The sequence below is a fragment of the Parasteatoda tepidariorum genome, chromosome 3, assembly GCF_043381705.1.
Source record: "Parasteatoda tepidariorum isolate YZ-2023 chromosome 3, CAS_Ptep_4.0, whole genome shotgun sequence".
Taxonomy (NCBI): Eukaryota; Metazoa; Arthropoda; class Arachnida; order Araneae; family Theridiidae; genus Parasteatoda; species Parasteatoda tepidariorum.
The window spans coordinates 44,725,211-44,748,905 of record NC_092206.1 but is presented as its reverse complement, the minus strand read 5'-3'; the positions used below and the strand labels follow the sequence as shown (position 1 = coordinate 44,748,905).

At 32.1% G+C, this 23,695-nt stretch overlaps 1 long non-coding RNA gene across 1 annotated transcript in view; it reads left to right on the top strand.

The window, feature by feature from the left end:
* Positions 1-748: 748 nt before the first annotated feature.
* Positions 749-23,695, top strand: part of LOC122271076 (uncharacterized) — a 40,580-nt gene continuing 17,633 nt past the window's right edge. The window contains exon 1 of the long non-coding RNA XR_006226148.2: positions 749-1,071. This is a non-coding gene — a long non-coding RNA (uncharacterized lncRNA). The remainder of the gene's footprint in view (positions 1,072-23,695) is intronic.

Below are 23,695 nucleotides of genomic sequence, written 5' to 3'. Positions count from 1 at the left end.
TCTCTTTTGCATTGTAGTAGTAGTTCTTTTTTCACGTCACACTAGAACTGCGCAATCGACGACTGTCTGGGAAACATTCCTGAGGATGATCGAAAGACATGCCATCACAATTCTGATCCTCTGCTGAGGTGATGTCTCCTCCGTTTTGATATCCCGACTACTTGCGCACGAAGTCAAACACTTTTTGATAGAACATTTCTACAAGAAAGTTGTTGTTGTTGTTAATTTACGTCGCACTAGAGCTGCACAATGGGCTATTGGCGACGGTCTGGGAAACATCCCGGAGGATGATCCGAAGACATGCCATCACAATTTTGATCCTCTGCAGAGGGGATGGCACCCCCGCTTCGGTAGCCCGACGACCTGCACGCGAAGTCGAGCACTTTACGGTAGAACAGTTTAACGAGGACCAATACAGCACACCCTCGGTCCCTACGCAGACTGATCCAAGTGGTAACCCACCCGCACACTGACCGCAGCCAGTGATGCTTGACTTCGGTGATCTGCTGGGAACCGTGTCTTAACGATCAGTCCACTGCGGGACTCTACAAGAAAGACTGGAAGGAAAGTGGTCTTACTGATCACTGACAGTGCATGACTTCGGTGATCTACTGAGAGTTGTATCTTTTGATCAGTTCCCTGTGCGATCCAGACCCGCAGTGGACTAGTCGTAAAGACACGGTTACCAGTAGAACACCGCGGTCAAGCATCACTAGATGCAGTCAGTAAACGAATGGATGACCACTTTGATCAGCCTGAGTTGGAACCGAGGGTGCATTGTATCTGTCCTAGTTAAACTGTTCTACTGTAAAGTGCTTGATTTCGTGCCAGGGTCATCTTGCTACCAAAGCAGGGTAGCCATCTCCTCTACTGAGGATGTTACCTAGACCGTCGTCAATAGCCCATGGTGCAGCTCTAGTGTGACGTAAATAAAATACCTACCTACTGATCCTGTGGGACCGTTTGTCTTTGAGTACACAAGTCTGTTTATCTGCGAATATAAAGAAATAACTCGTTGCACTTACCTCATGCTTGAGTGCTTAAATTACATTAAAGACTAAATTCTTCATGGTAAGATGAACTTTTTTTTAATCACTTCGAGCATTAATTATGGAATTATAGCCACTCTTGGTGCTTTTATCAGATATGATTGAATTCAATATTTGATTAGCTTGCCATTTGGTGAGCTACGTGTTTTTTAAAGTCAATCTATGCGAAAACTAATAGTTTTAATGATATTGTCTACATTATTTTGCTAGGCCGTATTTAAAATTTTTGATTTAAAGGTAAAGTACTCACTAAGTAATATTTACAAATATTTACCCTAAATCTGACAAACTAAAGTTTCAATTGAATATTTTTAACTTTACTTTCCGATAGNCCACGGACAATGCGACGGATTTAAGGTTATGTCAAGGTACGTCTCTTGTGAATATCAATTGATTGTTTCTCTTCTAAAATTACATTATCACGCATTCACATACATTATTAATACAAATACATTTTCCAGGGCGAGACGATGAGGCAACCTCAAGCACTGGTTCAAGAGGTCCACGAGGGAAAAATGCACAATGTTACTGTTATTACAGAGCACGGAAGCGAGCAGAGCAGGAAAAAGAGTCTTTGAATAGAACTAGTGATCCTTCTACGACTGCTGATTCTTCTACAATTAACGTCGCAGGTTACGAAGTTTAAATTCTTCCGCGCGGAGGGACTCCACGCACATTTTTTTTTCTTATGATTCAGCTACTGCCTCAGTTTTGTATGACTATTAACATCGCGGTAGATAAATAATTTACTTTTGACCCTTTGCAATAGCTTATATCGAGCTCTTGCGTGTCCTTTTAAGGTAAGGTCCCAAAACGTTCTTAGCGACTTGAATTTGCGAACTTTTCTGCCGCAAACTGGCGTCTTAATCTCTCGGTTTCTTATGTTTACACTTTATTGAAGTAAGTAGTTGTAATAGTTATAACCGGCATTGAACAGCCGAGCCAATTCTTCAGCTTACAACTATCAATGTTCAACTTCATAGCCTTGTAATTTTAAACATGACCCAGTAGACAAGGGAACTCCTGGATTCAGTATTGAACGAAACTATAGCTTTCGTGGAGGAATTTTTGACGAAACTAACCCACATTTGCATTACATTGAAAGAAAACCTCTAAAACTTCTCATGGTTAGCCCGATAGCAAGAGGACTCTACTCCATGAACCGTCAACCACTCTGATAATTTACGACAGCAGTGTGATCAGTGCGAGCTAGGTGAAGAATTCATCTCGACCATCCATCATTGTGATATGAGCTTGAAGCACCTCAATGAGAGGCGAAAGTTCTATCCCCTGAGCCATCACGGCTCTTGACTAAGGTATTTGCGATAGTCCAGAAAACATCTCTGAAGAAAATTCGTAAACGTAGCATTACGAATTTGATTCCGTACAGAGCGGATAGTTCCCCCGTTTTGGTAGCTATTACTGTTATACTAAAATTATTACTACGATTTTCTATTAAGGCTTCTGTGATCAAAAAATATCGACAAAAGTATACAAACCATATAAAACACTCAGAAGTTGTTGTTGTTGTTGTTAATTTACGTCGCACTAGAGCTGCACAATGGGCTATTGTCGACGGTCTGGGAAACATTCCTGAGGATGATTCGAAGACACACCATCACAATTTTGATCCTCTGCGGAGGGGATGGCACCCCCGCTTCGGTAGCCCGACGACCTGCACGCGAAGTCGAGCACTTTACGGTAGAACAATTTAACGAGGACCAATACCGCACACCCTCGGTCCCTACGCAGGCTGATCCAAGTGGTCACCCACCCGCACACTGACCGCAGCCAGTGATGCTTGACTTCGGTGATGTGCTGGGAACCGTGTCTTAACGATCAGTCCACTGCGGGACTCAGAAGTATAAAGGTAATGGGTTTGAAACCCAAAATAATGTCATATGCCATTTTGCCTCCCCCCTATAAAAACTCTTGAACTTAGAAACCTTAACTAATTTATTACAAAACTAAAAATAGGGTCAGTTGACTCATGCAGTCAAGGTTTCGTTGGGATTTGAACCTACGACATCCACACTTCATATTATCAGGTGGAAGAACAATATCTCTTTGGCTACCTTTCTCCTTCTTTTTTTTTTTTTTTTTTTTTTTTTTTTTTTTTTTTTTTTTTTTTTTTTTTTTNTTTTTTCTTTTGTTTTTTTTTTCTTTTGCATAGTAGTAGTAGTTTGTTCACGCCTCACTAGAACTGCGGAATCGTTGAACGTCTGGGAAACATTCCTGAGGATGATCGAAAGACATGCCATCATAATTCTGATCCTGTGCTGAAGTGATGGCTCCTCCGTTTTAATATCCCTACTACTTGCTCGCGAAGTCGAACACTTTTTGATAGAACATTTTCACAAGGACGACAGGAAGGAAAGTAGTTTTACTGATCGCTGTCAGTGATTAACTTCAGTGATCTACTGGGAGCTGTATCTTATGATCAATTCCCTGTGGGATCCTGTCCCACGGTGGACTGGTGGTAAAGACACTGTTCCCAGAAGAACATCGCAGTCGAGCATCACTGGATGCTGTCAGTGAGAGGGTGGGTGACCACTTTGATCAGCCTGCGTAGGGACCGCGGGTGCATTGTATATGTCCTCGTTAAACTGTGCTTGATTTCGTGCCAGGGACATCTTGCTACCAAAGTAGGGTAGCCATCCCCTCTGCAGAGGATGTTACCTAAACCGTCGTCAATAGCCCATTGTGCAGCTCTAGTGTGACGTAAATAAAATACCTACCTACCGATCCTGTGGGACCCTTTGTGTGCTAAGCACCACCTCTTCCCCCCATCTCCATTCCACCTCACTACTCCTCATCATCGAATTACTACTACAGATGAATCGGTTAATGCCGCTTCGCGGCAGCGCACCGAGATTTATATGATTTCTACCATTCTACCATTCTGGGACCCTCTGTCTTTGAGTACACAAGTCTGTTTATCTGCGAATATAAAGAAATAACTGGTTGCACTTACCTCATGCTTTAACTTGGGTGCTTAAATTACATTAAAGAATAAATATCATGGTAAGATTAACTTTTTTTTAATCTCTTCGAGCATTAATTATGGAATTATAGCCACTCTTGGTGCTTTTATCAGATATGATTGAATTCAATATTTGATTAGCTTGCCATTTGGTGAGCTACGTGTTTTTTAAAGTCAATCTATGCGAAAACTAATAGTTTTAATGATATTGTCTACATTATTTTGCTAGGCCGTATTTAAAATTTTTGATTTAAAGGTAAAGTACTCACTAAGTAATATTTACAAATATTTACCCTAAATCTGACAAACTAAAGTTTCAATTGAATATTTTTAACTTTACTTTCCGATAGCTTCTTTTAGATGATATATTAAGTTATTTAATCAAGTAAGCTTGAAATCAAGTAATTTAATCAAGTAAATCTCAGTGCTGCATTTCAGAGATTTGCCTGAAAGAAGTTATATCCTTTCACCCTATTTATAAAAAGTTTTCAGATTTTTATGGTAAGATGTGACAATTTTTCATAGCCCAGGACTATCCATTTAACAACACATGTTATCTTGGAGAAATGACTGTCAGCAAAAATAGTGACTTATAGGTTAAATGTTTGAGCAAACGAACGCTCCAGTATTTTTTCTTCCATAAATATATTTTTTTAATTACACATAAACTTCTTATGAAATCTGAATTTATTTTGAAGATTTTTCAAGACCTCGAGAAAGATCCTCAGTACTGTCTCGAAAAAAGTAGGAAGTTATTTCTAACTTCCTACTTTTAATTTTTACTTTAATTTATTTTTTATTAATTTATTTCTTAATTTTTTCTAACTTCCTACTTTAAAATTTTTTTTCTACTTTAATTTATTTTTCTACTTTAATTTATTTTTCTACTTTAATTTATTTTTTATTAATTTATNCTCTGTACTGTCTCGAAAAAAGTAGGAAGTTATTTCTAACTTCCTACTTTTAATTTTTACTTTAATTTACTTTTTATTAATTTATTTCTTAATTTTTTCTAACTTCCTACTTTAAAATTTTTTCTCTACTTTAATTTATTTTTTATTAATTTATTTTTTAATTTTTTCTAACTTCCTACTTTTAGAGAAAAAATTTACTACTTGGGAAAAAAAATTATTCAACATTAAAAAAATCTATCAAATAAAAAAATATACAGTTATCAAAATTTTAGGTTTTTGTCCGATTTTCAAAAGAATGGCTCTTAATATAGATCGTTGATAATTGACTGAATTTCTCTAAATTGATATGACAATTACTAATCAGTTCAGAAATTGGATTTCATAAATTGTTAATCTAAAGTTCATCATTTTTCTAGTATACACAATCAATAAAAATAATGTCAATAAAAAAAAATTTTCTGTGTAACTTTTGATGTCAATGAAAGTATTTTCTTAATCATAATATAATTAATATAGCTTAAATTCAAATGCTAATACTCTATCTACAAATTTTTTTATAAAAAGTTTCAACATTTCAACATTTTAAATTGCAATTTATTTCCGAATCAAATTATAGGAATTTATAATTTTTTCAGACCTTTATATTCAGAAGCTTAAAAAAATTATCACGGGGAAAAGTCTTGTAAGTTTTAGTGATATTTGAAATTCCTACACAAAAAAAATAATAATATTAAAACTAAATCTCATTTTGCTATATTTGAGAAACCCTTAACTTTTCACATTTCAGAAGTATTATCCGCTTATGGAAATTTAATTGGAAGATTAAATAATAAGAATTCAATATTTTCAAATATTGTAATCAGATCAAGGTTTTGATAATCACAATAATGCAGAATAGCTGAGAAGATGCAGCATTTTAGGCACCTCATTTAAATTATGAACTTTAAAACGTGATGTTTAATAATGTGAAACTTAGGAAATTTTCGAAAACAAATACTATCTGTTTTAGAAAATAAAATACTTTAATATTATATGGCAAAAGTAATTGTCACAAATATTCACAGGATGAAGAAAATGCACTTCACGTATTCAAATATTTGAAATTCTGAATATTTTATTATCCATAAAATAATTTTTTTTTCATTTTTAAATGAACTTTGTAATATTCATCGTATCTGGGAAAATGCTTATAAGAAAATTACATTAATTGCATCAACATTATTTTAATCGTTTCAAGTTACCAAATCTTGTAAGAGCGGTCACGTGTCTTAAAAGGTGGCCACTGATAAAACTGCAATAAATATCTTCTGGCCAGAAGCAAAATTTCAAAGTCTGTCCCTGTAAAAAAAATGACCGATTTGAATCGACACTGTTGGGTTAAATTTTCAGAAAAAATAGCAAAATAACAATTTATTTGTTTTACCATATTCAAACAAAATGGCCAGGACACCATTAATAAGAAGGTATTCAAACAGTTAACTGGGAGAAAAACAGTTACTGGTTTCACCTTAAAACGGTTAAACAATCAGTTTTTTATCACACCAACTAGGTCCACCTAATGAAGCCACTTTGATTCCTGCAGCTGGGTACATATTGTAACCGAACGGGCTAACCTGTTAATCTGATGACCTACAGAACGGGGGTTCGAATCCCAGAGTTGACTACGCAATATTTCATCCATCTTCAACACGGGAAGAGTTTCCAGTGCCCTGCACTCACTAATTTGTGACTACAGACTATTAGAATGTAATACTCTTCTTCACTCATAGATTACAGCAGCATAAAGCTGCTTAATACATACGACAGGTGAAACAAGCAAATCTAACTAATTGCACCACATTTTACGGTTTATTTGATAAAACACAACTCAACCACAACCTAGCTCCAATGTCCAATTAAAATTCATTTTTACAGTTGTGGAACCATGCTAGTTGTAAACTGTTTCAAAAATAAAAACTATTCTTAACCGTAAACTTTCCGGTAAATTGGATGAAAAGTCTGCTACCGGTTATTTTACGACAATTTTAGAATAAAAATTCTAGAAGTGTATAGAACTCAAAAATAATTTCCTAGAAGATTTTAAAAACGTGAAGTTACACTTTGCCTTTTTTTTTAAAAAACCTCCGTCGAACAGCAAACCCAATTTTCAGTTTACGGTTACCAGTGTTCAACTCAGTAGCCTAGTAATTTTGAACCCAATCCAGAGGACAAGGAAGCTTCTGGATCAAGTATAGGGAGAAATTTGTCTTCATGTAGTACTTTTTGATGGAACTAACCCGCATTTGCGTTACATAGAGAGGAAAACCATGAAAACCACCCTACGGTTAGCCTGACGGAAATGGAACTCAAACCTATGATCCGTCTACCACTGAGCTTATTTTAAGTCAGCAATGCGGTCGGTGCGAGCCGGGCGCGGAATTTGAATAAACCAGCCTTCGCCGAGATTCGAACCCATTACTATGCCTTATAGCAAAGTTTCAAAAGTTGTTGGAAATTTTATAAAAATTTGTAATTGTGTAAGGTAAATATGAACTATATTGAATCATTTATCGCCATTGTGCTTGTGGATTTAGCATTGATCCGTTCTTTCGTGAACTATGACATTTTGCGAAATTTGCTTTAAAAATGCTAGGATTTGTGGAAATTAAGCTTTTTCATTTATTCTCTGTCAAAAAATTCAATACCTTTGTAATCTATATCTTATAACTATAATTAGACTTAAGAAAAGTTATAAATCATATATGTTACGTCTATTAAAAAACATTTTGACTTTTTTTTCATTATTGAAGAGATAATTGAATTAAGCTTTTATATTCTGAAAAATGTCTGGAATGCTCTGCATAATACTCGCAGATAAAGGAAAATATTAAATAGTGACTCAATAGTTAATCACAGTTACTCAACCATACAACGAAGTTTTATCTTCCTACATGATTTTCAAAATTCGCCGATATAACACATTTTACTATCCATCTATTTAAAGAACACTATCTACATATTTAAAGTTTAATTGTTTTCGATCTAAAAGTGCAATCATTTAAGGTTTAGCTTTTCCAACTAATGTGTTCTTGATCTCATGTATGTGATACTTTTTCATTCATAAGCAAGATATTCGAATTCTCTATTCATCGCGATTCAGGGATTTGTTTTGGAAATTAAACTGTAAAAAGTTTTCACTTCTAGACTTTGGAAGAATACTGTAAAATATTTATAATCAATTTTGGACAAGTATCTTTAAATTAAATATAGCGATTTTGTATAGTTTGTCATGGATAATTATCGAGTAAAACTTGCTTCATTTTTGTTTTTGCGTAATATTTTAATCTCCATTTTACTTCCGCATTTTGTGTATGTTTCATACATTTTCAGCTTGGCATAATAAAGTCTATTTCAACTGTCTTGTAATTAAAATATATATTTATTTAAATCAAATATGTATTTTTTAATTTTCCCTTTTATTTTTTTAACCCTTTTGAGCCGCGATGGTTCAATAGTTACGACACTGAACTGTGATTTTTTTAGAACTGGGTTTCGATACCCGGTGGCTGTTTGAAGCCCACCCATCTTCGGATCAATGGGTACCAGCTTGTCTGGGAAGTAAAGACGGCATGTGCGCAATACTGACCACACTGAAAACAACCACACAAATGGCTTCAAAATTATAGAGCCTTACCCTTCCTGGCCCACTACGGGCTGTTGTGGGAATGTTTTACTTATTTGACTTGTTAAACATAGTAGTTTATTAAATGAATGTTATCTCATTAAATTAGACACTTATCCCAATTCTAAGATGAGTTTACAAAATTCATATAGATTTTTTTCATTTATTTTTTGTTTGAAGAATTTTTAAAATATTAAGTTAGTTAAAAGCGAAAATAGGATAATTGATCATGACAGTGCCCCCCTTAATATTAAATTTTTAACCAGTTGCATTTTTATGCAAACGTAATGGAAAAATCGATGTTAATTAATCCTAAAGTTAGGATGCAACTTTCGTAATTGCTTCAAAATTTTATAGTGCGTTTAAAAAATATTTCTTTTGTAGAATTATCCCATTAATCCATATCTAACTAGATTTAAATGCATTCAGTTCCTCGTTCTTATTGGAATGAATCTGTTTCAAATTATTATGGATACAAAATGAGCACTACAAAGACTTTAATGTAATATTACTCACTAGATGGTTCTAAGATATTGACTGCCAGATTTCAAGTTTCCACTAACAGTGTATGTTAACTTCAGCTATATATAGCTATCAGTTACAGAGTGTATTAAAATGAAGTACTTTCAATCATATACTTCAAATCTCAAATGTACCACATAAAAGAGGACACTTTAAAATGTTAAAGTATCAGTGATGACACTGCATGCATAAGGCACTTATACTATGCCTTTCAAAATATTGGATATGACTTAACTTGAATTTGACTTGGATGTTGAATTAAGGAAATGCTCATTTTAGTTTAGTATTAAACAACGGTTAAAATTATCTATACTGCTTAAAATATGAATTTAAATTGTAGCAATAATTCAAGGTAATGTATTAGTTTCAATTTTGTTGCTTAAAATTCTTCTAAAAATGTGAAATTGGGATTTTTAAAATGACTTAATATTTATCACTCATTATGAACAATGATATGCAATTTTTCTTTTTCGTAATTTGAATTTTTGATTATTGTTTAATAAGTATTTGTATAAGAAGCAGAATGTTTATATGCATACATGTCGGCACCTTATACAAAACCGCTATTCTAAACTAATTTTAGTGCCTTTACAAAAATCACGGCGGACCTAACTGTTTACTCTAAAAATTTCTCTTATCACTGGTTCGCTCACTACGCTCCATAGGATCTAATCCAAAGGATCAACTAAATAGGATCATAACTCTAATCAATTTAAAATAATAGTAGGGTTCTCAAGTTTTCTATATTAGTCTATTACAAGCAAGGAAGGTAGTTTATTTGCGCCGCACTAGAGCTGCACAATAGGCTATTGTTGACGGTCTGTGAGACATCCCTGTAGATGATCCGAAGATTCATCACAGTTAGTGAGGCCTTTTCCTCATATTAGACATACTTCTGAAGGAGAAAGAAATTTTCTCCAGATCCCTGTACCGATGGTACTGCATAGCGACCGACCACGGAACTTTTGAATCCACAGGCACGCATATACTCAGATTGTTAAGGTGGTGTTGAGGATCGAACACCAGCTCCCCCGGGCTGGAGTCCTATTCTCTAACCACTAGTCTACCACGGCCTAATTACAAGTAAAATAAACTTTTATAATTTCACAGCATATGACAATAGTAAAAAAAGGTATATGAAACTATGTGCTTTTACATTGATACTTTATAACGCGTTTCAAAAAATTAATTAGCGGGAACTCAACAAGAAATAATAAAATTGAAAAAATGAAATTGCTGAAGTTGTCTGTTTAGCCGTGGAAAAATTATGGTAAATTTTGAACATCACACTTTCAATGTTACTCTATATATTGTTAATTTTTCTTACTTATTCTTTACAAACGTAATAGTATGAAACCGTATCGGAATATGAAACAGAAAAATCAAAAATAAAGTTTGTGTATTAGGTGCCTTAAATGTGTAGGATAATGATTATAGGATACTTTTTTTGTAGGATTATAGGATTATTTACTTTTTTTCCACCCATTTGGAATTCGGGTATTACACAATATATGTTTGCTGTTTCTCTGTGCAACTTCCAAAACTATGAATTTTCATGAAAGATAAAACTATTTTTTTAAAATATTACTTGTGCTATTTACAATAAGTTCATTACAATAAATTTAACTTCATGCTTAAGCTAGCAGTTGACTGAAGTTGTCTATTTAACCATGGAGAAACTATGAAAAACTTTCATCCTTATGAGTAAGCAGGCAGTTAACCATGTGTTCATGGGTTATCTAATGTATTAGAAACAGTAGCAGTCTACCTTTGTTTCAAAGCTTGTGCCTTCCATTATAGAATATTTTTCTTTGAGAATTAGCCTTCAATCCGAATTCCATGTCCCCGTGATTCCACAGCAGTTTTTTTCTTCCTTTTGCTAGATAATGCTGTATAGATAAACATTTTACGAATTTTACTGTTACTTTTTCTTTTTAGAGCCTGACGATGGAGCATATCTTATTTTAACTGTTCCGAGTAAGTCCTTCATGACTGATAAAGCTATTTATAGAGACCTCACAAACAACTATTTGTTTTGTTCCATTATTATAAAATTCGATTGCGTATCTATTGTATAAAAATAAACTAAGAGTTATTGAATTTGTTTCTATTATATTATTTTAATATAATCAAGCTTTAAAAAATTGAAATTCCAAATTTTTACTTTGAAAAAATGGAATATTTATCGCTAATTTTAATTACTACTAACAAAAAGCAGCATTTGCAAAAGGTTAGAAAGTTCATGGCACAAAATTTAACTTCAGAAGCTTGCACTTTTGCGTAAAAATAGGATAAGATTAATTTTATTGGACTAATAGGATTAAATTTGATTCAATAAGGATTAATTTTATTAGGATAATTTAATCTGATTAATTTTGCTTAATAATAGGATTTGCTTAGTAATAGATACCGCGTTTTAACGATTTCTCAAAAGCATAACATAATATTAATTTGAATGATGATGTAACTTCAATTCTAATTTCAAAAGTTCTGAGTAGCTAATTTCTTATCTGAAAATAAGTTTGATTTAATAAAACTAAATGTTAATCCTATGCGAAATACGAGATGAAAATATTGTTTTTGGGACTGTGTGTGTTCCGAATTTAATTTTTTTTTCTCAAATTATTCTTGCTATTAATGGTAGTAGAATCACGTAGAGCCTTATTTTTTATACAGCATAATCGCTTCTTAATGACTATTTTTATTTTGCAAATCTCTATCAGAAATGAAATCAGAAGTATGCATATTTAGAGGTCATAAATTAATATTGAAGCGAGAAAAAACATGCAGTAAAAATCAACGAATTGCTGTTAAAAGAAGCATGACTGGAAACATTCTTCCAGCCTCGAACTGTAGTTTGATTACTCGAAGAAACAGTGAAGTCAAAAGGCGATTATTAAAAACACATTTCTCTAATAATCATTCCTTTCCAACAATCTGATTTTTTTTCCTGTTCCACATCCTTTTAAAGCGAATCATTAGATTTAGAAAACCATTTTTTTTCATGGTTCTGCGACAAAGTAGAGAAAACAACATATATTTTGCCTTCATATTTAATTTTTTTTTTTTTAGTTCTTCCCACATAGATGAAAAATCTTTTTCCTTGATACTAACGTACAGAAACTGGGATCTAATCAATTTTTAAAAGATTAAACTTGAAAATTGATCTTCATGGTTTTCTGTCCCTTGAAATTACACAAAATGTGTGGTTTAAATTTTTTCCAAGGGCATCTCAAATTTACAGATTTTGTTAGAACAGTATGAAAAAATCAATTTTGTATGGTGATTTATGTTTATATTGATTACATAAAATTGTATTTTATTAATCTCACAAATCTTAACCAATCAAATTCCTCACGGGATTTACCTTTTTTTAGGTAAATACGGGAATCACGACCCCGAGGTACCCTAGTGATAGTTTGCCAAGAAAGGCTGAACTTAATCGTGTATTGAGCTTTTTCTTACCACTGCATTACTGCTGGTACAAGTACTTATCGAATTTTTAAAATCAAATTGGCTAAAAAGAATTTTTAATGATAAATATTAGAATCGTGAGCCCGAGGAACCACTGCGATCTTCTCGGTGATTTCTTAATAACATTCCAGAACTTTTTGTAGAAAGTGCATTGGTACCAATCAAAGGAAGCTGATACAGCAAATTGTTATAATAAAAGATGAAAAAAGCCGTTTTAGATAAATACAAGAGTCACCATCACAAGCAAGTTTGATATTTTTTCTTATATGCAAACAGAGGCAAACCTCTAATGCATTTTAATGCTTTGTTAATTTCTCTTCATAACTTAGACTGAGCACTGAGTCCAAACAGCTAATGGGATAAAACATAAGTTAAGAAGCAGTTTGGTTTCATTTTGTAACTTAGTTTTAAAAAAATACTGAGTACCCAATTTAAAACGTAGCCAACCGTACATTTCTGTCTCTTTGGTCCCACATTGGAATGATCGTAAATACAGGGTTGCCAGTAAAAACAGACGTCTAGTATCACCGGCTGTGGTCAGTAGGCGAGCGGGCAACCACGCTTGATCAACCTGCGTTGAAACCGAGGTTGCAAGGTATCGGTTGTCATTAAACTATTCTACCATAAAGTGCTAGACTTCGTGTCAGGTCTTCGGATACCAAAGTTAAAGAGCTATTCCCCCTTACAGTGAATCACAACTGTCATGGCTTTGGATCATCCTCATGGATGTTTCTAATATCGTCACAGATAAGCCAATTACGCAGATCTAGTATGCCGTAAATTAAATACCTACCTACCTGCTTCCTTCGAGTTTTAAAAATGGATGCATTGAATCGACTCTTAAAGCATTTTCAGATGAGAGGCAACATAATTATTCAAACTTGATTTCTTCTGAATGAGCATAGATCTTTCTGAATAGTTACTTTTCCATTAATTACCCTTTGAAAAAGGGAAAAGAATACTACAATTGTAATATACAAAATTATTTAATTACGTAACAGTGATAAAATATTTGCGTAGGTTGAAATTCAAGGCTTTCTGAATTACTTTCTTAACAAAATGTGCTTGATTTGAAACCTAGTTATTTGAAATAATTTCAAAGATAATAATTCAAAACTCAAATAATTAGATCAATGAACATTCAATGTAAAAAATTGCTTTGAGAATTGAAGAAAATCAAATATTTAGTCACAGCAGTATTTAGAAATGGGAAAATAAGATTTAATTACCTTTAAATAATGATTTTTTTCTGCTTAAATCTCTTAAGAGATTCGCAGATTTATCGTTTAATTCTGCGCGAAAATAACAGTGAAACCTATTCGTGGAATATTCGGATTTAATTTTCCGAAGGGAGTTTTTTTCCCCCTGAATTCTTTTCAGTTTAAGTTGAATCTAACCACGAATTACCCTTAATCAGGAACAAGTAAAAAATTCTGTTAGAATGTTAGAATCTTTTCGACACAAATTGTCATTATCCCTCCGGAGTCAGAGCATTCACGTTTTTTTAAGCAATTAACGAAAACATTAATTACTTACTGCAGGCCACTTGAAACTGCCCTTGTAACATCGAACGCTTTGAAAAAGCTATTCATTTTCTTGGTGTAAAGCACGTATAAAGCTGGGCACACCCCCTTGGGAAAGCATTAATTTGGTTAGAAATTCACTCAACATAAAAAACTAACCCTTGTAATTATAATATTTGTTTTTATCGTTAAAATTGAGAAAAATTCAATAATGCTAGCAAATTTTGTTAGATTAAATTAGCTTAACCATAAAAAGCTACGCTAAACTAAAAAAAAAAGGTAACATAAATACTTTACTTAACGTAATTTTTGAAGTTCCATGATTGCAAATACATAGTGACCTACCCTTGAGAACATTGACGCAAACAACTATTTTTTTGTACATTGTTTAACTTGTTGATGATTTTAATTTTTTATTTGGGGCATAGCTAAAAAAGTGCGTTTAAGAAAATAAATATAGCTCTAAATGAATGTTTGAAAAACCGGAATATGTACTGCTTATAGAAGCACATATTTCAAAGGTACAATTATTTTTACAGTTCATTATTTTTAAGTATACCTTGATCCATGCTAAATCAGGAGATCCAGTTTTCACTTACCAATGAGATGATCCAGGTTTGAATCCGAGCAGTGACTGGCTGATACTAATTCTGGCCACAGCTCGCACCGACCACAGTGCTGACGTAAAATAACTTCAGTGGCAAATGTATATTGGGATAGAATCTTTCTACCGGCGGGCAGACTAAGGGAGATCTTCGATGTTTTCATCGATAGTATGAGCGTATTGCAGCAGTTAGAAAAGTTTCGCAGTAATACTATTCCAATTTTATGCTTCATCAATCATTCATTAATCACCCTTCATAAGAAAGGATTTGACATTTTATTTTGTTGGATACCAAGTCACGTCGGTTTACCAGGAAATGAGTTGACTGATTCTGCAGCACGATCTGCCACTACTGCCTTAACAATTTCCGTACCATACTCGGATATTAAATTACATATTCGGCAGATTATCCTATCTCTTTGGCAACAACACTGGGATCTTTGAACTCAAAATAAACTATATAATATAAAATCTTATCTCAATCATACACCAGTATTGCGTCGACGTAGTGCAGACGTAAAACTTTCTCGTCTCAGAATCGGCCACACTCGACTCACCCATCTCCATCTATTATTTGGAGAATCTCCTCCCAAATACGACATTTGTAACGTTTTACTTACGCTTCATCACATTTTAACCATTTGTCCCTGTTTTAACCAACATCGTATTACCTTTTTTAATAGCACTATTTCAAGTATGAAGGATTTGTTAGGTAAAATCCATCATCCTAACATTTTCGCATTTCTGCGAGCGATTGGTATTTTATATTGTATATAGAAGGTTTTATCTGATTTTATTCACTCCTATTTATTATCCATTCACCGTTTTACCTTATATAAATACACCTTTCATTGGATTTTAGTGACTTTTAAATATATTCGTCTCGTTATTGACGGTTTTATTACCTTTATGCATTTTATAGAAATAAAAATGTTCTAAGCATTTTACATTTTACATTTTAATCTGCATTAACGAACTGTTTGGCGCAGCATGTCCTCTTTTGGATCTTGCGCCATTAAACTCTACAATCAATCAATCAATCGATGTTTTCCTCTTCAGATAACGCAAATGCATCTCTATCAAAAAGTTCTTCACGAAGGCAAGTTTGTCCAAATTCTTGATCCAGCAGGTTCCTTGTCCTATGAGTTGGGTCCAAAATTACAAGACTTCGGAATTGAACATTGAAAATCATAAAGTCAGAATTATATCGGCTGTTCAACTTGGTTATAAAATAAAATATGTGTATCTCTTAATAATTCATGCGCTTAAGTGACACTGTGCACTTATGTTTCTAAGAAATTTAATTATTAATGTTTTGTACAATTTCCCTGAGCAGCACATTGCACTGGCTTAAAGTTTGACAAAAACTTTACCAAACTGATAAATAACTCTTAAGAATTCACAATATTTATAATATAGCACATTATTCTTTGGAACTCGTCGTTTCATAGGACGAAATATAATGTAATAATAGTGAAATACAAGTATCGTAACTTTACTTACTTCCATAAAGTGCATTATTGACTTAAACCACATCATATTACTTCACAACTGCAAAATCCCCTTATATGTTTTACTCCATAACTAGTCGTGAGATACTTTCACCGAATTTGGGTCATGATTCTAGATTTATTTTGCAATGAAAGGACGCAAATAATGATCGAAGATTCATGAAAAAAAAACTGCTTTCATTATTGCATGCAGTGGAAAAAGTGTCTTTGCTCATGCATTAATACAATCTAAATAATAAAAAAACAATATTTTTTACTTAACTTTACAAGAGCATAGTTTCCATAGGAATTATCTTATTACGCGCGATTGAGTTGTAAGTGCGATATGGCCATAGCAGGATTTTTCTCAAACTGACTACTATATAATTTCGAAAATTATTTTCACCGACATACACAATGTAGATAAATATAATGAAACAAAAATCAGTTTTTTCTTATGGAGTGATTTAAAGATATTATATTTCAAAATTCAGAGATCAGTGTGATATGTTTGCTTATAACATTAGTGCTTGTGTCAACCTATCTCTACTATCTCCTCCTTTGAAAATAACACGTAAGTCAAAAGATTTATGACCTGTACGTATGGCATCATGAGCTGAAATGTATTATAGTTCACTCTCCCTACGCACCACGCCCTACGTTCACGAAAAGTGGACACTTAGAAGTCAATTAAATTTAAAAGAAGTCCTAGTTCGGATAATATTTAAATGCATAAAAATTGCTGTTTGTAGGGAGAAGCAAATTGCAGATTTGAACTCAGCGATGCGAAAGTAAGATCTGTTAAAACTAATGCCGCAGGAAATTAAAAAAAAGTTCCCCAGTGTAACATGAATAAATGTGTAAAATATTTGATATTGTAATATGAAATAAAGAAAATTACAAAATTGTAAAATACGAGTTTTTAGTAATTATTACGGGTTTTGCCAGCATGAAATATACGATTCACGTCCTCAGTATTTCAAAATATTCAAATAACTTCCATGCTTTGCAAGATTTATTAAATGTATTATTTCATGCTGAAAAAAATTCAATATTTTACTTTATTTCTGCCCTTACAATCTAGTAAATATTCAAAAAGTCGTGCAGTTGAGGATCTTGTTTTTATATCCAGAAAAATATATATTTTCCCTCTACAAGAAAAAGATCCCTAAATGTGGGAAAAGACAGTTTCTATTGCTTATTACTTTTACCTGGTCTTTTTATCTACAGTTGTGTCCCTTTTGCTGTATAAATTGATGTCCTTGATTCAGGAAAAAAGGGATTTAGATGGCAATTTGAAAGGGATTTTCTACCATCCATATCAAATCATCGGAAGAGATTTGAGGAATCGATGATAAGCTTGTAGATGTTCAATTGTACTTTCTCACATTATTTCACATTGCTCTGCCTAAAGGAAAAAGTTTTATAATCTGTTTCAATATTTTGTTCTACATTTCAAAAGTCGAAAAGATCGTCTACAATAGTTGGATTTATCTAAACACTTTATGCATTATGTTCCATAGCTTAAATTTTTAAATGTCAAATTTGGATTTTGAAGTATTTGTTCAAAAATATATCGTTTGGATTTATAGTGCTATTGAATTCAAGGAAATAAATATTTGAACATTTTATTGCATCGTCGACAAAGAAACTAGATTTAATATATTGCACATTTTTTCCCTTCGTCGTCACTGTGATTTTTTAAAATGACAGATTTCGCTTTTAAAGCGGAAATTTATTTTTAAATTTTAAAGATACATGGTATTCATTTGAAGAGTTGCTTTAGAGTCTAAAAAGGGAACATGAAAAATTTCTTGAATTTTACTCCCAATATCATAAAAATAGCATTGTTTAACAAATTTTAATTGTTCAATCACACAATTAGCAGATATACAAACATATTTTTAAATTAATTTAGAATATCGTAAAATCATCTAAAAGTAACTTAAACATTCAACCTCGCCATAACAATATCAATCGTAAATTATTTCCGAGATATCAAGAAAGATTTTCTTTGTAATTCTATTTAGTGAATTATTCATTAAGTACAAAATACTTAACTTATAAATAATTAAGGGCTACTCAATCAAGCACTTTAATGAGCTTTAAATCAAACCCTTAAAGAGTACAGTGAAGTGGTATTAAAAACAACAATATCTGACTCCCAACAATGATGAATATTATTTTTAAAACCCAGAAAGAAAATTCAAAACTATTATGAGCTCATCATGTTATTTATCAAGCATTTATTTTTATCTAAATATCTGCTTGGAATATATTTATTCTCTATAATTACAATCTGTATAGCATCTTTCATCTAGGCCGATTTCTCTTCATATAGCTTGTACAATATAATAATAAAGTATAATAATAAAGTATAATTTTGAAGCCGGAGATATACAATAAGAAATAGAATAGGATTATAATTTTCAAAACTTAGAAAGAAAATTAAAAACTATTATGAGCACATGTTATCTATCACGCATTTATTTTTATCTAAATATCTGCTTGGAATATATTTATTCTCTATAATTACAATCTCTATAGCATCTTTCATCTAGATCGATTTCTCTTCATATAGCTTATACAATATAATAATAAAATATATTTTGGAAACCGGAGATATACAGAAAGAAATAGAATATGATTACAATTTTCAAAACTATTATGAGCACATCATGTTATCTATCACACATTTATTTTTATCTAAATATCTGCCTGGAATATCTTTATTCTCTGTAATTATAATCTCTATAGCATCCTTCTTCTAGACCGATTTCTCTTTATATAGCTAATACAATATAATAATAAAATATAATTTGGAAACCGGAGATATACAATGAGAAATAGAATATGATTATAATTTTCAAAACTTTGAAAGAAAATTCAAAACTATTATGAGCACATCATGTTATCTATCACGCATTTATTTTTATCTAAATATCTGCTTGGAATATATTTATTCTCTATAATTTCAATCTCTATAGCATCTTTCATCTAGACCGATTTCTCTTCATATAGTTTGTACAATATAATAATAAAATATAATTTTGAAACCGGAGATATACAGTAAGAAATAGAATATGATTACAATTTTCAAAACTATTATGAGCACATCATGTTATCTATCACACATTTATTTTTATCTAAATATCTGCTTGGAATATATTTATTGTCTATAATTTCAATCTCTATAGCATCCTTCTTCTAGACCGATTTCTCTTTACATAGCTTGTACAATATAATAATAAAATATAATTTTGAAACCGGAGATATAAAATAAGAAATAGAATATGATTACAATTTTCAAAACTCAGAAAGAAAATTCAAAACTATTATCAACACATCATATTATTTATCAATCATTAATTTTTATCTAAACATCTGCCTAGAATATCTTTATTCTCTATAATTATAATTTCTATAGCATCCTTCTTCTAGGCCGATTTCTCTTCATATAGCTAATACAATAAAATAATAAAATATAATTTTGAAACCGAAGATATACAATAAGAAATAGAATATTATTATAATTTTCAAAACTTAGAAAGAAAATTCAAAACTATTATGAGCACATCATGTTATCTATCACGCATTTATTTTTATCTAAATATCTGCTTGGAATATATTTATTCTCTATAATTTCAATCTCTATAGCATCCTTCTTCTAGGCCGATTTCACTTCATATAGCTTATACAATATATTAATAAAATAACTTTTTTAAGGCCGGAGATATACAGTATGAAAGCTTAGTTTTTATAGAAATAAGTCAGAAAGTAAACAAGGTTTTTAGATGAAAGAATATAATTACTAAAAATATTTTTATTAATATTTCTTTTTTTATATAAACTGAGAGTGAGTATGCTGCTATTGAACATGAATCTTAAACACTCCCTTTGTAGGAAGTATTTTGTATTGATCAACAAAGATAAATTATGAAATATTTTTCCTTGTAACCATTAATCATAATGACGTACTCTTTTGTGCTTGATTTCAATAAAACATCATTAATCCGTATCCTACTTTATAACAGATAAAAGAAAATCTTTTTTCATAAGTTGTTTATTCATTTTTTTGCAGCAAATATCAGGCTGCATTTCTTATTTTTACGCAGCTTCTCATGATGGAATTTCTTCCTCTTGAGTATATAATAATAATGCAACTTCTCAACAATTCCTTCTCTCCAGAAAAAAAAAGCTGCAAGTGATAATTTCATTCAGATAAGAGGAAAAATTACTCAGTCTCCATAGCAACCTATGTGAAAAGACAGGACAATTTTCACTTATGTGAACTCATCTATGAAAAAGTAACTCAAATAATAATAGTCGATCTTATTTTCTCTGTAGTTTGCGCAAACTGTCTGAGAATATTGCTGAATAAATTTAAGTTTTTCATATGGAAGACATATTAGAAAACTAACAACTAATAATGTATAGATTTTTTCTTCCTCCATTTAAATGCATTTCAAAGAAGTTCTGCTTAAAGAGGAAGTGCGTTGATGCAAATATTTTCAGCTATCAATTTGGTAGAAAAGAACTTTCTTCAGGCGGTGCCAATAAATATTTTCCTCTCTGTTTGCGTAATATCTGATAAAGTTTCCGAAAAAAGACGCGATGTAATTATTATGTGAGTTTTATAAGATTTTTAAAGTTTGTTTTTATTTCTCTTTATAACGTTCTGAAATATCGGATATATATTTTTTTAAATTAATTTACGAGCATACTAAATGAAAAATTTTTTTGTTCTTTTTTAGTTTTTGTCTTTAAAACATTTTTGTATTTCTACGCACTATTAGTAGTTAAACTATACACAAAACGTTTTATTGTATTATTTTTATAAGGGTTTTATTCACTTACTCATGCACAAACCATATTTTATTCTTTAACCGTCGTTGAACAGCGGAACCAGTTTTTTGGGTTTGCAACTACTAATGTTCAACTCCGTAGCCTTATAATTTTGAACCCAATGCAGAAGACAAGGGATTAAGTATTGGAAGAAATTGGCCCTCGTGGTGGTTTTTTTGATGAAACTAACCCACAATTGCGCTACATGGTGAGAAAGACCACGAAAACCTTCCACGGTTAAACTGACGGCAAAGGGGCTGTAACTCATGATCTGTCTACCACTGAGGATGCTTCACGTCACCCTTGTTTTCGATGCAAACCGGATGCGGATTCTCTTCGACCATCCATTGCTGGGGATTCGAACCTGGTTCACCTCATTGGAAGGGCACATACTATTTTACCTACTTTATGTATTTTAAATATTTTTGTGCACAGATTCATAGAACTTCTCCCTTTAACTTGTTCTGGGGAGTTTTGCGATTTTCCCCTCCATGAAAAGCAAGAGCGGGTTTATTCCATCAGAAAGTCCTTTACGAAGGTGACATTTCTTCCAATATTTGATTCAGGAGTTCCCTTGTCCTCTGGATCGGGTTCAAAATTACAGGGCTATGGAGTTGAGCCATTAAATCCATAAAGATGAAAAGAAGAGGTGTTGACTTACCATTTATAGTCAGCAAATTGCACTAAAGTCTTCGAAATTTTAGGCAGAGAAGCATTTTACACGCATTACGTTTATTTATCTCTTCCCCTTCGTTTTAGTGTAGATTATTTATTAATATCAATAAGAGGAGAGTAAAATGCATTGCCATCTAAACTCATTAAGCAATGAAATAACAAACTGGTTATACAATGTTTGGGCGCTTGCTTAAAGCCGTTAATTACCTTAAATGGCAATATGAAAATCTCTTCTTACGCATGACTCTCATGTAACAAACTATTTATCTTTCATCTGGCAAATTGGCATGGACTCTAGGGATTAAATTTTCGTTTTAGATTTCGTAAAAAGTCTACCAAAAATAAGTTGACATCTTACTTTTATGAATAGAAGTATATTTTGAATCCCAGAGATTGCTGGTCGATACAAATTCCGCAACCGGCTAACACAGGCCACAGTGCTGACGAAACATATCCTCAGTGATAGACGAATCACGTGTTATAGTCCCCTTGGCCTCAGGTTAAGTGTGGCAGATTTTTCCTCTCCGTGTAGCGCAAATGCGGGTTAGTTTTAACAAGAAGTTTACCACGAGGGTAAATTTCTTCCAATACTTAGGAGTTCCCTTGTCTTCTGGATAAGATTAAAAATGACATGGCTACGGAAATGAACATTGGTAGTCGTTAACTCAAAATTGGCCAGGTTGTTCAATGGCTCTCAGAGGAGAGGGAGCTCATCTCTCAATCAGGAGACCCGGGTTAGAATCCTGCTGTGATTGGTAAAGATGAAAATCCAATTACTTACAATTGGTAGTTCCTCATATTTTGGAGAATTTTTGAGCTCTTACAGAAAGCAGAGAAAATTACTCAAAAGTAAGATTTTCTAATAATAATAAATTGAGAAAGAAAAATAGGAAAATGGAAGATTTCATATATTAGTAAAAGGTACAAAGTACAGTCAAATTGGCAACTATTTCTTCACTATAACCGCTCTACATAAATTCTATTTAGTGCTCATATTGATTTTTAGCTTATATTTCAAACCCAACAAACGTTTTTAAAACTAAATGTTGAAATTACATTGTAATTTCCTAATTATAGTTGACTTCAGTTATACGAAAATCGCCTAGCCGCCATTACTGCGTTCATAAGATAAAAGCATTTTAATCTCCTTTGTTTACTTCAAAAATTACACGAAAAAAGCTTAATTTAAATTTTATTTATGCTTATGCATGAACTATTTCTATTTTGAATTTGGATGATTTCCCATGTATTTTTATAGTTAAACCAAACTAAACCAAATCAAATACTGAAAGAAAAAAAATCAACTACCTTAAAAAATTTTATATAATACATGAGATAAAAAACACAAATAAGTGGATTATATAAATGAACCCTAACGCATTACTGAAAAATAAAGCATATATTACTAAATCAAGAGAGGATTACGGAAAAATCTTGTTTCACTTTGCTATTGTAAAAGAGTTAATTATGTTAATAGAGCTTATTCTTTAAATTTAAGAGTCGATTAAAATTTGTATTAACCATAAGCAATGAAATCTTTCCTTCGCTAATAAAATGGAAAAGAAATTCTTTATTATCAATTTAACTATTACAAAACTATAAACTCATTATGCTCTTTAAAAACATGTTAAATTTCAAACTTTGAACTTAATTTACTTATAATACTAAATTCAGGAAAACTGTGCAGTATAACTATAAGTAAATTATGAAACAAGCTGGGAAATATCTACCTGTGCTGAAGTTGCTTAAATATTATGTCAAAACAATTTTCTTGTAATTGCTAACTGGCGTACTTTCTCTGATGCCTAAAACAACTTTGTCACAAATATGATAAATTGACTAATTCTGTCCAACTTATTTCATTTGGTTATATAATTAAATGAAAGCCGTTGGAATTTTATGGTGGATGATACAGTTTAACCATAATATTATCCTCTCTGTTTGCGTAATATCTG